The sequence below is a fragment of the Dasypus novemcinctus genome, chromosome 6 (genome assembly GCF_030445035.2).
Source record: "Dasypus novemcinctus isolate mDasNov1 chromosome 6, mDasNov1.1.hap2, whole genome shotgun sequence".
NCBI classification, from domain to species: domain Eukaryota; kingdom Metazoa; phylum Chordata; class Mammalia; order Cingulata; family Dasypodidae; genus Dasypus; species Dasypus novemcinctus.
The window spans coordinates 54,540,191-54,554,317 of NC_080678.1; the positions used below are offsets into that span (position 1 = coordinate 54,540,191).

At 41.7% G+C, this 14,127-nt stretch overlaps 1 pseudogene; it reads right to left on the minus strand.

Annotated features, from left to right (window-relative positions):
- Positions 1-5,938, minus strand: part of LOC101426710 (lysosomal acid lipase/cholesteryl ester hydrolase-like) — a 44,824-nt pseudogene extending 38,886 nt beyond the window's left edge.
- Positions 5,939-14,127: the final 8,189 nt, after the last annotated feature.

Genomic DNA, 14,127 nt, shown 5'->3' on the forward strand with positions numbered 1-14,127 from the left:
CATGGGGAGAATGGTATGCAAGTGTTCTCTCCCTAGGAAAGCACATAAAACCAAAGCACGTAAAACCATACCATGGCCTGATAGAATCTGCAGCACAAGCCAATACCAAGCCTGGAAGCGCTCAACCTGCAATCGACCACTATCGCCCCAAGGAAATGAACTGGATACATGGGGAGTCTTAAATAATTGGGCAACCAAGCATAAGCTCTTATGGCAGGAGTTGGGTGCCCTAAGATGCCTAAAAATAGTTTTGTAGCTTATTTCACAGAAGTCTGCTACTTCAGCTAAGGTGGGAACATGGAAAATGAACATATTGCTTATGCTTATGTCTGTTAACCCCTGCAGTGCTAATCACAGTTTTTGGGCCCATATAACAGGTCCGGTATTTGCCCTCACCTCCTGGTGGAATCCTGAGGCCCCATTATCCTCAAAGGATTCAACATGAATAGGAGGATACTGGGTCCTCCAGGAGGGCCACTAATACATGAAATTGACTGGAGGCATTCTAACATTTGTGTCACTCCTTTAAAGTGGAATGGCACCCAACATAATTGGAACCAAATATAAAAACACCTTCAAAGTGCCTTCTCCACTCATCTATTGGATGAAGTGGAAACTTTCCATCTCCAATTAAGGCGGCAATTATGAAAATTAAAAAATCAAACTCAACAAATCACATTAAATATCTTAGTTGAACAGTTACAGTGGCAAAACCATTTAAGATGGTTTTCCAATCTAAATTTTAAATGGTGGGCCACAATAGGAAGATTAATTTGTCTCTGTATTTTTATAGTTATAGGATACCAATGCTTCTTCCAACTATGGAAACATACCACACAATGCTATGAATACCTGGCCACTGTATATGTGGCTACTCAAGTAGAAAAGTTTCTTCAAAAAGAAAGGGGGGAGATGTGGGCATTAGTTCCAACATCTCGGCAAGGGCATGGTTAAATGATTTATGAAAGCTCATCTGTTCTTGCTTCATTGAAAAATAGCTCTGTCCTTGCTTATCTCTGCACAAGCTATCTCTTTATGTTTGAAGTTTGAAAATGACTTCTTCTTGCCCTTTCTGCCGCTAGATAGGATGTGAGTCTAGAGACAAGGTTTCTTGTTCTAAGACAAAACATCCTTGGGCAATTTAATTTTAAACACAGCCCTTGGCTGAATCCAAAAATACATGATACATAAGCAAGAGAAATAAACCAGACAGGGCCCTCCCTGCATATAAATTTTGGTGTGCAAGTCTTTCATTCCTGCGGCACTTGTGTGTTTTAGCGAGAAGAAAAACTACAAGTCCTCAGTGCAACCCACCACTCATTTGGTAACATGTTTGTAAGAAGGAATCTTAGAACATGTACACATAAAAGAGTTAGAAATTAAATTTCAAGAAGCCATCGGGTGTCTTGTGAACATAAGAATTATCAAAGCCTTTTACAGCTAGGATTTATTGGGAGGAGGGGTAGGAAAAGGGTAAATCAGATTATGAAAAAAAGTAGAGAATAATACAAAGGTTGCATTAACACAGAAGGCTTTTAAATTTGCTTTGAATAATAATTTGGGAAGGAATTGAGGCAAAAGAAGGCCCTTAGGTGGCCCTTCTGATCATATCAAATTTTAAATAAGAGATACTTACCTTACTCTCAACCTTAATTTCCCAGAGAAAGTTTGTAGAAACAGAAAATGTTAAAGAATAAGCTACTTCTGGGAAGATGAATGAATAAGGATCAGATCCCAACAGTTTCAAGTAAACTGACTAAAATTCCTGAATCTGCATTGGAAATGGCAGTTTTGCTTCAGTTATAAAATGAGAAACACACACAAACACACACACATACACACAGAAGAACTTTCATATATTACTAGGGAGAATAAATATCAGGACAACTTCGTATGGAAATAATTTAACAATAACTATCAAAACTACTAATGTTTACAACCTCTATCTCCAAAAAATGCCTGTTTCTAGAAATCCAATATTATAATCTTGCACACATACAAGGTTATTTACTGCAGCAATATTTATTAGCAGAAAACTGGAAATAGCCCAAATGTCCATTAATTGAACACTTGCTAAATAAACCTTGATATCGGTGCCCAGCAGAATACCATGTATCTGTAGAAATGAATGATGAAGCATTCTACATAGTGTACAGAAAGATCACAAAGATATATCAAGGAATAAATTAGTGTGTCTTATGTAACATCTTTCATATAAATGAAGGTAAGGAAAATGAGAATCTCTGTATTCATTTTTATATACAAGAAGAGATTTTGAAAGAATACACAAGAAATGGGGGAGATGGGGAATGAGATGGGAAGGAGTTCTCCTTGATTTCTGAACTCTGCAAATGTATTACCTAAGCTATTTAATGCTCAAAGGAATTCACTCAAGAAGATGCTTTCTGCTTCCCTATAACAAAGGAAAGAGATTCTGGTCAAGGCTCAAACAAATTCAATTTGAAGTCTCAAACAAATTATGAAACCAGGTGACTCTTGTCCTTACTTCTTTAAAAGATGAAGTATTTTGTATGCCTTGCATGAATATAACAGAAATATAACACTTTTAGTACATTGGTCTAAAAATAATCTCATTTGAAGTCATTTCAAGTTAGTTACTGCCATAAAAACCAGCCAAATTTCAGCAGCATGATTACTTTTAAGAGCTTTTCTTCTCTCCCAGGAAAACACCTTACCTCTCTCAGAAGGGTTCTGCCTCCCATGAGGGATTCAGTGAAGGCAAAGAATATATCCATCTTCTGTCTCAACTAGATGTTCCTCACTAGGGAATCCCCAGTAAGAGATCATTTCACTCTGTGGAGAAAAAGAACAATGGCAATGCTATGGACAGAATCGGATAAGGTCTCCCATAATAAAAAACAACGGAGAAGACAAAAGCCAATGATATTCTCCAGACTTTATTTTTAAAAATCAATTGTTTTTGAATTTTTGCTCTGCTGTAACTGTAGCCAACATCCTATCCCAGTGAGCAACCCCCTTAATGTCCTCCAACTACGTTCCCACTAGCTCCCTCAGCCCTTAAAAACCCTGCTGTCCTTCTGAGGACATTAGGTTCTAGGATCCCATTCCTACAGTCATCTTTGAATAAAGTTATCCTTGTCTGCTCAACAATATCAGGCACAATTTTTTTTTCCTTTTACATTAATCAGGACCTCAGTGGAATAGGGATAACTCAATAATACAGAAAACTTCAGGTAAATGAGTAAGTGACCATAAACAACTGCAAGGTTTTAATTTTATCATTCTTACAAGGAAGAATAATAAAAGGAAGGTAGGGTGGAATGATTTCTGAAATATTTGCATGTAAAAAAGACTTAACTTTAAGATCCTGATGTCCAGTCAAACTCTCATCGCTCAATATGAATTGATCTCAAAGTTGCTAATCATGTTTTCAAGTTGTTTTCTTTAATAACAGTATTTTCCCATATTTTACACCATAATGAGGCATGCCTAGATCTTGTTTACTTAAAATTACTAACTTTGAGATGTTTTAAATAATCACGACATTATTTTTGCATATTTGTTCTAATAAATTTTTTTTCAGATACCTAAGATTTTGAAACTGAACTGTGTTCCCTGGACATCCTTAATCACAACTCTGTTCAATGTATTCTAAAACTAGCATTCAATAGTAACATTCTTGCAAACATTTGACACTTTTAGTTGTTTTTTTAAAACCAGTGTAGTGTAACTTGAAAAGGAAATGAATTAATGAAAATGATTTTTCCTTATGGAGAAGTATCAAGTCTTAACAATAAAAGGGGGTTTGTGAACACATATTACCTGGTTAAAAAAAAATTAGCAAACTGAATCTAAGATTCAGAGGTAGTAAAAAGCATATGAGATAGATGGAGATTAGAGTTGGTGGCAAAACTTAGGCCACACAAATGGATTTTAGGAAATAACGCTTGTCACAAAGGCATTTTAAAAGCAGGTAACTTTGAACACTTACCACATTCATAAATGCTTCAGGATCCACAGTTGTCAGCTTCCCTGTGGCCTGCTGGCATTGCACAGTTCCAAGGATCAACGAGACCACCCACGCAAAGAACCACATTTTCATTCTGTATAAAACAGTCCATTATTAATTGCTGAAACTTTACTACATGATATTACAAGGGCAGAATTGTGCTCCTGTAACAAGTTCTGAAAAGGCACCCACAGATACCCTAGGCAAATATGAAACAGATTTCTATGGCCATATAGTGAAGCCAAAAATACATAAACATTATACTAGGAACAACTCCACCTCTACCTTCACCATCCCCCTCTACACACTTGCACCTGTTAATAATTGACTACAATGTCAAGCTCATTCCTGAAAAAATAACAGACAGGAGGGCTCAGAAGTAGACAGAGTGAGAAAAGGGGAGATCTGCAAAATTCCAGTCTATTTACCTTCCACCTCTTCCCTTCCACTTAAATTGGGACAATACTAGCTCTTGCCTCCCACTATCTTGCCGGAGTGATGGGGCAGGATTCAAATATGTCAACTCCGGAAGAAAGTGAAATGAAAGGAGAGAGAGCCTGAAAGAGAAGCAGAGGGGGAAGGACAGTCCTGTCTCCTCCTGAGTCCCTCCGACCACCAACAAAACCATCTAGTCTCTGGCTATGACTCAAAACCACAGTGTAGCAAGACCTTGGGGATGTTAAAGGTGAAGTAAAGACTCTCCCAAGCATGCTCAGGCGGTTGGTGGCAAAACTGGGACTACAGTCCAGTCCTTTTTCCTTTTTAAATAAATTTACTCACTTAAAAAGATGCATGAATGTATGTCTAAGACTTGTATAAAAATGTTTATAGCAGCTTTTTTATGTTAGAGCCAAAAAATGGTAAAATCCAAATGCCCATCAATAGTGAATAGAACGCAAATTGTGGTATATTAATATATTGAAATACTATTTATCAAGACAAAGACATGGATGAATGTCAATATAATTATGGTGAGTGAAATAAGTGAGGCAAAAAAGGAAACATACTGTATAATCTCACTTTGACAGAAAGTATGTCAATGGTCACCTCATGAGAGGAGGGTTAGCAGGGGAGGAAAGCCAACGAGCATGAGAAAATATGAGGGGGTGAGGGATAGATGTTCATCATCTTGATTGTACTGCTGATTTCACAAGTTCATGTGTATGTCAAAATTATTAAAATTGTACACTTCCATTATGCATTATGTTCTGCTATTATATATCATTTATGCTTCAGTAGAGCTGTTCAAAATTAATATGGCTCTCATTTAAACTCCTGCTATGCAGAACCACGACCGCAGGCAGCGCTCCCAACGCATTATGTCAATTATTCCACCAAATCAATGCAGTACCGTTAAACCTATTTTTCAGCAAACTGAGGTTTATCCACTTAAGAGCCGGGAGTAAAGTACCACTTGATGAAACAGCAGTATCGCCAGGATTGTAACCAGTACTGAGGCTAAAGTCTGCTCTGAATCACGCCTTGGCTAACAAGTGGAGAGGTCAGCAGCGTATCTGCGGGACCTAATAGCAAGCAGGAAGGAGGAGAACGAAGAGGAGCTGGAAATCAGGGATCCTGGCGCGCCCCATTCTGGGGACTCGGGCTGCACAGGGAAACCAAGACCGCGCGAAGAAGGGCGGGCAACTGCAGAGCCTCGCCTTCTGGGTGCTCGGGACGCCAGGCAGGACGCTCGGGGTCCTACAGCGGAGGGTCCCGCGGCCAGCGGAGGCTCAGGTGCGCGGAGGGTGAGCACCCTGGGACCACGCGCGCCCCCAGCAGGTCCCCCGGCGGCGGGGCGCGGCCTCCCACGCCGCCTCCGCGCCTGCAGGCGAGGCCGGGACGCACTCACCTCGGAGCCGTCCTACCCGGCCGCTGTCCAAAGCTGCAGTGACCGCGGCGGCCCGGCCCGAGAGCGGGGACAGCCTTGGAGGGGATGACGAGACCCCACGCCTTTAGGGCAGACGCTTGGACCCGCCCAGGCTACTGCAGCAGCCAATCAGAGCAGCGGGCGGCCGCGCATTGTCAAGAGACTCCGGCCCCGCCGAGCGCGGCAGTTTCAAAGCTTCCAGCGGCCTGGAGGGAGCATGCGCTGTGAGCTCCTCCTCAGGCTCCCTCCTGGACGGGAGCAGAACTTGGGCGCCCCCAGGCGGGGCGGTCAGGGAGCACAGTCGCGGGAGAGGGGCGAGCCTGGCTGCCCCACGTCACACCAGCCCGGTCACATAGGGGGCTGCCTCCGCTCTGCCCCAGGTTCTCCTGTACTTCTGGTGCTCTCTGTGCCTCGCACAGAGGGTTCGGGCTCTAGAAATGAAAATAAATTGTTTACTCCATCTAAATCGCTTAGAGTTTTGCCTGACACAAAGCATGGCTGTAATACCTAGTATTATTTACCGAGATGAAAACAGAACGGAAGAAATAGAATAGTTTTAGTATATGCATGTTATTTATTGAACATTTCATTCAACAAAAACTACAATGAGCGCCATTAGGTGCCGGTAATTATTAAGACACTGGGAGTATAGCAGCCAACCAAACAAGCCACTTTTCCTCTGGCTCTTTCATTCTAATGGGAAGAGACACACTATCAACAAATAACTATATAACATAGGAGATGGCCAAGAATTAGGGTGTAAACTCTTTGAGGGGGGACTTGAGGCACATTAGTAAAGGGAAAAAGGGAAAACAGACCCTCTGCTGGGACCCAGCAGAGAACAAGTCTGTGAGACGCTGCCTGCAACTCCCCTGCTACTGAAAACAAACCCAGGAAAAGCGGGAAGACACCCTGACCACAAGGTCCCATTTGGAACTCTTTCCAGCCATGAATTCCTCCAAACAGCAGGCCTCCCCATTGGCCCCCTGTGTGCTAAAGGGGGACAACCAATCAGAACAGCAAGCAGCTGGGGGCCCTCCCCAACATTAGGAAAGGGGAGAAGGAAAGGCTCAACAAAGGCCTAACATGGGGCTTGTAGCTTGTCCATAAGCCATATTTCAAGTCGTGTACATATTTCCAGTTTTATTGTTTCTTAATAAACTCTTTACTCCCTTGGCTACCCAATGGCATGTCCTTAAATTCTTTTATGCAACACAGCCAAAAGCCTAGAAGCCCAGAACACAGAGCATTCCACTACCAGTAAGTGCTATGAAGAACAATAAAACAGAGTAAGAGGATAAGTGAAGGAGACTGCCGTGTTATATATACTGTGCTCAGAGAAGGACTTCTGGTTAAGTGACATCCGTTCACAGACAGGAAAGAGGTGATTGAGAGCCAAGTTGATAATGGGGAGAGACTATTCAGGGGTGAGAGTTTAGCAAGTGCTAAGGTCCTGAGGCAGAAATATTCCTGGTAGGTTTGAGCAAGATCAATGACACCGTTGTAGCTGGAAGAGAACACATAAGATAGAGATTGGTAGAAGATCAGGTCCTGGCAGTAGTTTGTTGATTGGGGGCCAAATGTAGGTCATGATAAAAATTTAGCCTTTTCCTCCAACCAGGATGAGAAGTCAGTGTTTCATTAGAAGGGCAATATGATCTGACTTACAGTTTAGAAGGATCACTGGGGTCACTGGGGTCAAATATGGAAGCAGGGAGACTAGATAGAAGGTTACTGCAATTATCCAAGCAAGAATTAATGATGATTGGATCAGGGTGGTGATGGCAGTGGAAGCAGAGCCAGTAGTAAACTACCCAGTATGTTAAAAAAGTGAAGCTGACAGGACTTGCTGGTGGATTGGAGACATTGTCAAGACACCACCCTGGGCCAAGAGAAGGAAGCTAGAAATACCATGGCTTCCCCTGCCTTCTGCTCTCCCAACTTCCCACCAGTCTCTCCCATGAGTCAACCTCAGCCAGAAGCCAGCTGACACAGGAGTCTATGAAAAGTACACTGCAGGGACCACACCTCCATCTCCAGCCTCTGTAGCACAGAGTGGAATAGGAGAAGGACAGGAAATGGATCTGGAGACAAAGGCAAACATCAGCAAAACTTCCTTGTGAAGAAGGTGAGTATATAGATACAGATGTAGATACAGATACTGGTACAGATATTTCAAAGTCAAGGTCCAGGCTAGAAATACAATTTGCAAACAATATGTTTAGTGACAGTATTTAAAGCCATGAAACTGGATGAGTTTGAAGAATGTTATGTTCCAAAGACTTCTCAGTGAGAAGACAGTGAGGTTAGAGGGGAACTCACAGATTTTAAATTAAACCAAGTGAAGAAATATTTCAAGAAAGAGGAAATGATCAGTCAGGACAAATGCCAGAGATACCTTGAGGGAGGTGAGCACTCACTGAGAAATGAGCATCAGAATTAGCAGAAGTTCTGTGTGCCAGACATTGCGATAAGCCTTTATGTAGAGTGTTTCATTCAAACCTCACAACTACCTCCATATCGCCATTTTACAGGTGAGGAAACTGAGGCTGAAAAAATTAATTTCTTGAAGTCATTGTATTAGTCAGCCTAAGGGGTTCTGATGCAAAATACCAGAAATTGGTTGATGTTTATAAAGGGTATTTATTTGGGGTAGGAGTTTACATATACCAGGACATAAAGCATAAGTTACTTCCCTCACCAACATCTATTTCCAAGTGTTGGAGCAAGATGGATGCCGATAGATGCGAAGTTTCAAGCTTCCTGAGTTCCTCCATTTCTCAGGTTTCTTTTCCTTGAGCTCAGGGTTCCTCTCTTTTCTGGTGCTTGCTTCTGTTTCCAGTGAGAGCTTACTTGCCAGGGCTCCAGGTTAAGGCTTCAGCATCAAACTACAACATCAAAATTCTAACATCAAAAACCTTCAGTTCTGTCCTTTGCCATGCCTTTTATCTGTGAGTCCTCACACACCAAAAGGTGGGGACTCAATGCCCTAATGGCACAAGAGGTTTACATAATTACTTAATCAAGTAAACCTATGAATCCAATATAATCTAATATGCCCACAGTAGAAGATCAGTTTAAAAACATAATCCAATATTTCTTTTGAAATTAATCAATAAACTGTTACAGTCATAAAGCAAAGCAGCCCAAAATGCAACCCAGGGAAATTAGCTCCAGGTTGTCATCTAAGAATGATGAAAGTAAGGGAGGAAGGGAATACAACCAAGAAGTTCCTTCATCCAGGTAAGGGAGGATTTCCACCACTCCCCCTTTTGTTTTTACCCATTGTAACCCACATGACTGATGAATGACCTATACCCTGACTATAAAAAAGCGAGTTTACAGAAGACCCGAGGTGACAGGTATTGTGTGTGTGTGTGTGTGTGTGTGTGTGATCGGTGCAAGCTAGCCTAGTGGATCAAAGACTGGAGCAATATCCCCATCTGCACGTCGACATGTGGTATGAAAGAATCCGTGTGCTTTGTGGCAAGTGTGGCTCAAGCCTCGGAAGCACCATGCGCTCTTCCTGCCGCCAAAGACAGGGTTGAGGCCGTGACCAGAATCAGATTCACCATGATGTGAAGAGCTTCCCCACATAAATCCCCAATAAATGCTCTTTTGCTGACCCCTAAAAATGATTGGAGCATGAACACTAACAGTAATTCTGCCTCATGCCAAGATTCTGGAGCAATCATGACTTGATTTACTCTCCTACCTTAAACAAACAGAAAGTAAAAGGTGTGAAGCAATGGTTTCAGACATTGGACAACAGAACAACAGTGCAGAACAGTGCTTGCTCCCTGAGAGAAGGAAAATGCATGAAGGAGGCTCTGCAATTGCCCAGATTAACACCTGGAGAGAATTCCAGTGTAGGAAGCAGGGAGCCCAGGCCAAGCCCAGTGGCCTCTGAATGGAGGAGAGATGGGGATTCAGGAAGGTTGAGGCAGAACACTGCCATGGAGAGAGCTGTAATGTACAGGGCAATAGGCAGAGTAGTCATGCGAGTATTGCCACAGGACTGGGGCAAAATTAACCCTAGACTAAAGCTGCTTAAAAATGAGGTCGATTTTTCACCTAAGTGCCAAGAAAATTCAATGCAGAAAGAATAATCTTTTCAACAAATGGTGCTGGTACAACTGGAGAGCTATAGGCACAACAGTGAACCTCAACCGTTACCTCACTGAATCTTACACAAAAATTAACTCCAAGTAGATCAGAGTTAAAAATTTGAGAGCTATAGTTATATAACTTTCAGGGAAAATATATGAGTGCATTTTAGGGAACTTGAATTTGTGAAAGCTTTCTTAAATATACCACAAAAACATAGTCTATTAAAAAATCAATAAATTGGACTTCTTCAAAAAAAAATTTGATCCTCAAAAGACCTTTTATAACCACAGTGAGATACTGCCTCATACTCACTAGAGTGGCTACAATCAAAAAGATAGATATAGCAGTTTGATATTATAGAAGAATTCCAAAAAGAAATATTGGGTTGTTTGTAAACTCATCATTTTCTCTGGGCATATTAGATTATATTGGATTCACAGGTTACTTGATTAAGTAATTATGTAAATCTCTTGTGCCAGTAGGGCATTGAGATCCCACCCTTTAGTGGAGACTCAATAAAAGGCATGGCAAAGGACAGAGTTGAGGGTTTTTGATGTTGGAATTTTGATGCTGAAGACTGATGTGGAAGCCTTAAGCTGGAGCCCAGGGGAGTAAGTTCACAGAGGAAAGAGAGGTCAGCCCCAGGAAGAAAGGATTCTTGAGCCCAGAGAAAAGCAAGTCCCAGGAATATAGGAATCCAGGAAACCTGAACCCTCACAGATGTCAGCAGCCATCTTCCTCCAAATAGACTTTGGTGAGAGAAGTAAGTTATGCTTTCTGGCCTGGTCTATAAGCTCCTATCCCAAATAAATACCCTTTATAAACCTCCACCAGTTTCTGGTATTTTGTATAAGGACCCCCTTAGCTGACTAATATAATAGATAATAACAAGTGTTGGTGGAGTGGAGATTTCAGAATCATTCACACACTGCCGGTGGGAATGTAAAATAGTGCAGCCACCTTGCAAAACAGTCTGACAGTTCCTCAAAAGGCCCAACACAGAGTAGTTCTATGACCCAGCAATTCCACTCTTAGGTATATACCCAGAGAAATGAAAAAGTTTATTCACAAAAAAACACTCATACATGAATATTCACAGAATAATTATTCCAAATAGCCAAAAAGGGGAAACAACCCAAATGGTCATCAACTAATGAATGGAGAAATTAAATGTGATACATGCATACAATGTAATATTATTCAGCAGGAAAAGGAATGAAGAAATGATCCATTTACAACATGGATGAACATTGAAAGTGTTATGCTAAGTAAAAGCCAGATATAAAAGATCATTCCATTTCTGTGAAATTTGAACAATAAGCAAATCTATAGAAACAGAAAGCAAAAAAAGTGGCTGCCTAGGGGTAGGATTGTGGCAGACTGTGGGGTTATATCTAAATGGTACAGATTTCTTTTGTGGGGTGATGAAAATGGTCTAAAACACAACACTTGGAAACACTAAAAGATATGGAATTGTACATTTTAAATAGGTGAAATTCCTGGTATGTGAATTAAATCTCAAAAAAGGTGTGTTTAAGACTTTATAAAAATGACACGGCATGCTCTTTACAACTTGAAAACCAGTAATGGCTTGGATTATGTCCCCCAACATATGCTGAAGTCCTAACCCAGTATCTGTGAACCTGACCTTATTTGGAAATTCGGTCTTTGCATTTATGATTAAGATGCAATTAAATGAGATCATACAGATTAGAATGGGCCCTGAATCCTATCGCTGGGATCCTGTATTAGTCAGGGTTCTCTAGGGAAATAGAATCAGCATGAGATAACTGTCAATAGTATGCGATTCTATAAGTCTCTCACACAACTGTGGGGATGCACAAGTCCAGGTTCCACAAGCAGGCTACAACCAGGGCCTGCAATGAAAGACCAATGAAGATTCTTGACAAGTTCTGGGAGACACTGCCTATCCAAAGATGACCTGGGAAATTCTCTCTCAATGCTGGAATCACTTCCCCTTTAAGGTAGTCAATTGATTGGGTAAGTGTCACTCATTGCTAATGGAAATCTCCCTGATTGATGTAATTAGAACCAGCTATCTATAATTTACCACTGCAGTAAGTCAATGTTGGCCAAAGTCCACAAATGCCCTTGTATGACAGTTAGCCCAGTGCTTCCTTGACCAAACAACTGGGCAAAATTACCTGACTGAGTTGACACAATAGTCTAACCATCAAGGTCCACCCCTTGTCAACTGGGTAATCATACACTGTATCTTAAACCATACTTAGTCTCTAAGTAAAAACTGTAACACACATGCATTTTTATGTATATTTCCACTTAACAATGTTCAGCTCTCCTACATACAACCAGAAACACATTAATTCCACACAGAATATAGTCAATTTCTTGGGTAATATTCACACTTGAACTTGACATCCTCAAATATTATGACATGAAACAGATACAACTTGTTATATGATAAGGGAAAGTTTGGGGAAGAAGACAAATAAATTAGTTTTGTGTACATACACAATCATCATCATAATGGAACAAGGAAGAAAGATTCATGACCATTATAGTCCTCATTTCTCTAACTGGTCCAGTGGTTGAAGTTCATATTTATCACTTCTTTCTTCCACTACCCGTTCCATGTTTCCATTACTCTCAGCAAGCATTTCAGCTGGCCGAGGTTCTTTGCCCGGTGGGGTGACTCAACTTTTCATTCCTGAAGATTCTGGGCCATCATTAGTCCTACTTGGATTGGGTTGTTGCAATTTTCCATTGAATTTAATCCTAGGACATGGCAGTAGTAGGAGATGCCCTAGAGGATCTCCTGTATTTCAGGCAAAATCTTCTTTACCCCCATTATGTAGATGTAGTCCTATATCCCCTTGATAGTCAGGAACAATCACCCCAAACAGTACATTAAACTCCCTTCTTTGTTGATTCAGAGGTGAGAGGAGCCCAAAGTGGCCAGGTGGCAGTTTTAATTTCCAGTTCAATGGACTCATTGTTGTGTTCCCTGCTGACAGCACTCCTCCTTTGGGGGATAAAACCTGTAGACCAGCAGATTTTGAGGTTGCAGGGACAGGATGCAAAATTTTTCCTAGTGGGTCACTAGGGGTAATAGTGAGTGGTGCCAGTCCCATTTCTACCCCTTGATGCCTGGACCCATGGATCCTGGTAATGGGAGAAACAGCACCATAGAGTGGATGCTGATTTAGAGCATACACAGCCTCCTGGAAATACATTGCCCCAGCCCAGTAAGGTATTATCTCCTAGTTGGTACTGTAATTGAGACTTCAAAAGGCCATTCCACCATTCTATCAATCCAGCTGCTTTAGGGTGATGGTGAACATGGTAAGACCAGTTAATTCCATGGGCATGTGCCCATTCCTGCACATCATTTGCTGTGAAATGGGTTCCCTGATCAGAAACAATGCTGTGGGGAATGCCATGGCTGTAGATAAGACATTCGGTAAGTCCACGGATGGTAGATATGGAAGAAGCATTGCATGCAGGAAATGCGAACCCATATCCAGAGTATGTGTCTATTCCAGTTAAAACAAATCACTGCTCCTTTCAGGGTGGAAGTGGTCCAATGACCACCAGGTAGGCTGGTAACCTCTAGGAATGGTATCTTATTGAGAGCTGAATGTGGGTCTCTGCTGCTGGCAGATTAGGCATTCAGCAGTGGCTGTGGCCAAGTCAGCCTTGGTAAGGGGAAGTACATGTTGCTGAGCCATGCATAACCTCCATTCCTACCTCCATGGCCACTTTGTTCATGAACCCACTGGGCAATGACAGGAATGGCTGGGAAAGAGACTGAGCATTAGCCGAAGAATGGGTCATTTTATCCACTTGATTATTAAAATATTCCTCTGCTGAAGTCACCCTCTGGTAAGCATTCATTTGGGACACAAAAATTTCCATATTTTTGCCCACTCAAAATTTTCAACCCACATACCTCCTCCCCAGACCTCTGTCACCAATTTTCCAATCATATTCCTTCCAAGTCCCTGACCATCCAGCCAAACCATTGGCAACAGCCCGTGAATCAATATACTAACACACCTCTGGCCATTTCTTCTGCCAAGCAAAATAAACAATCAGGTGCACTGCTCAAAGTCCTGCCCACTGGGAAGATGTACCCTCACCACTGACCTTCAGGGATGTCCCAGAAAGGGACTGCAGT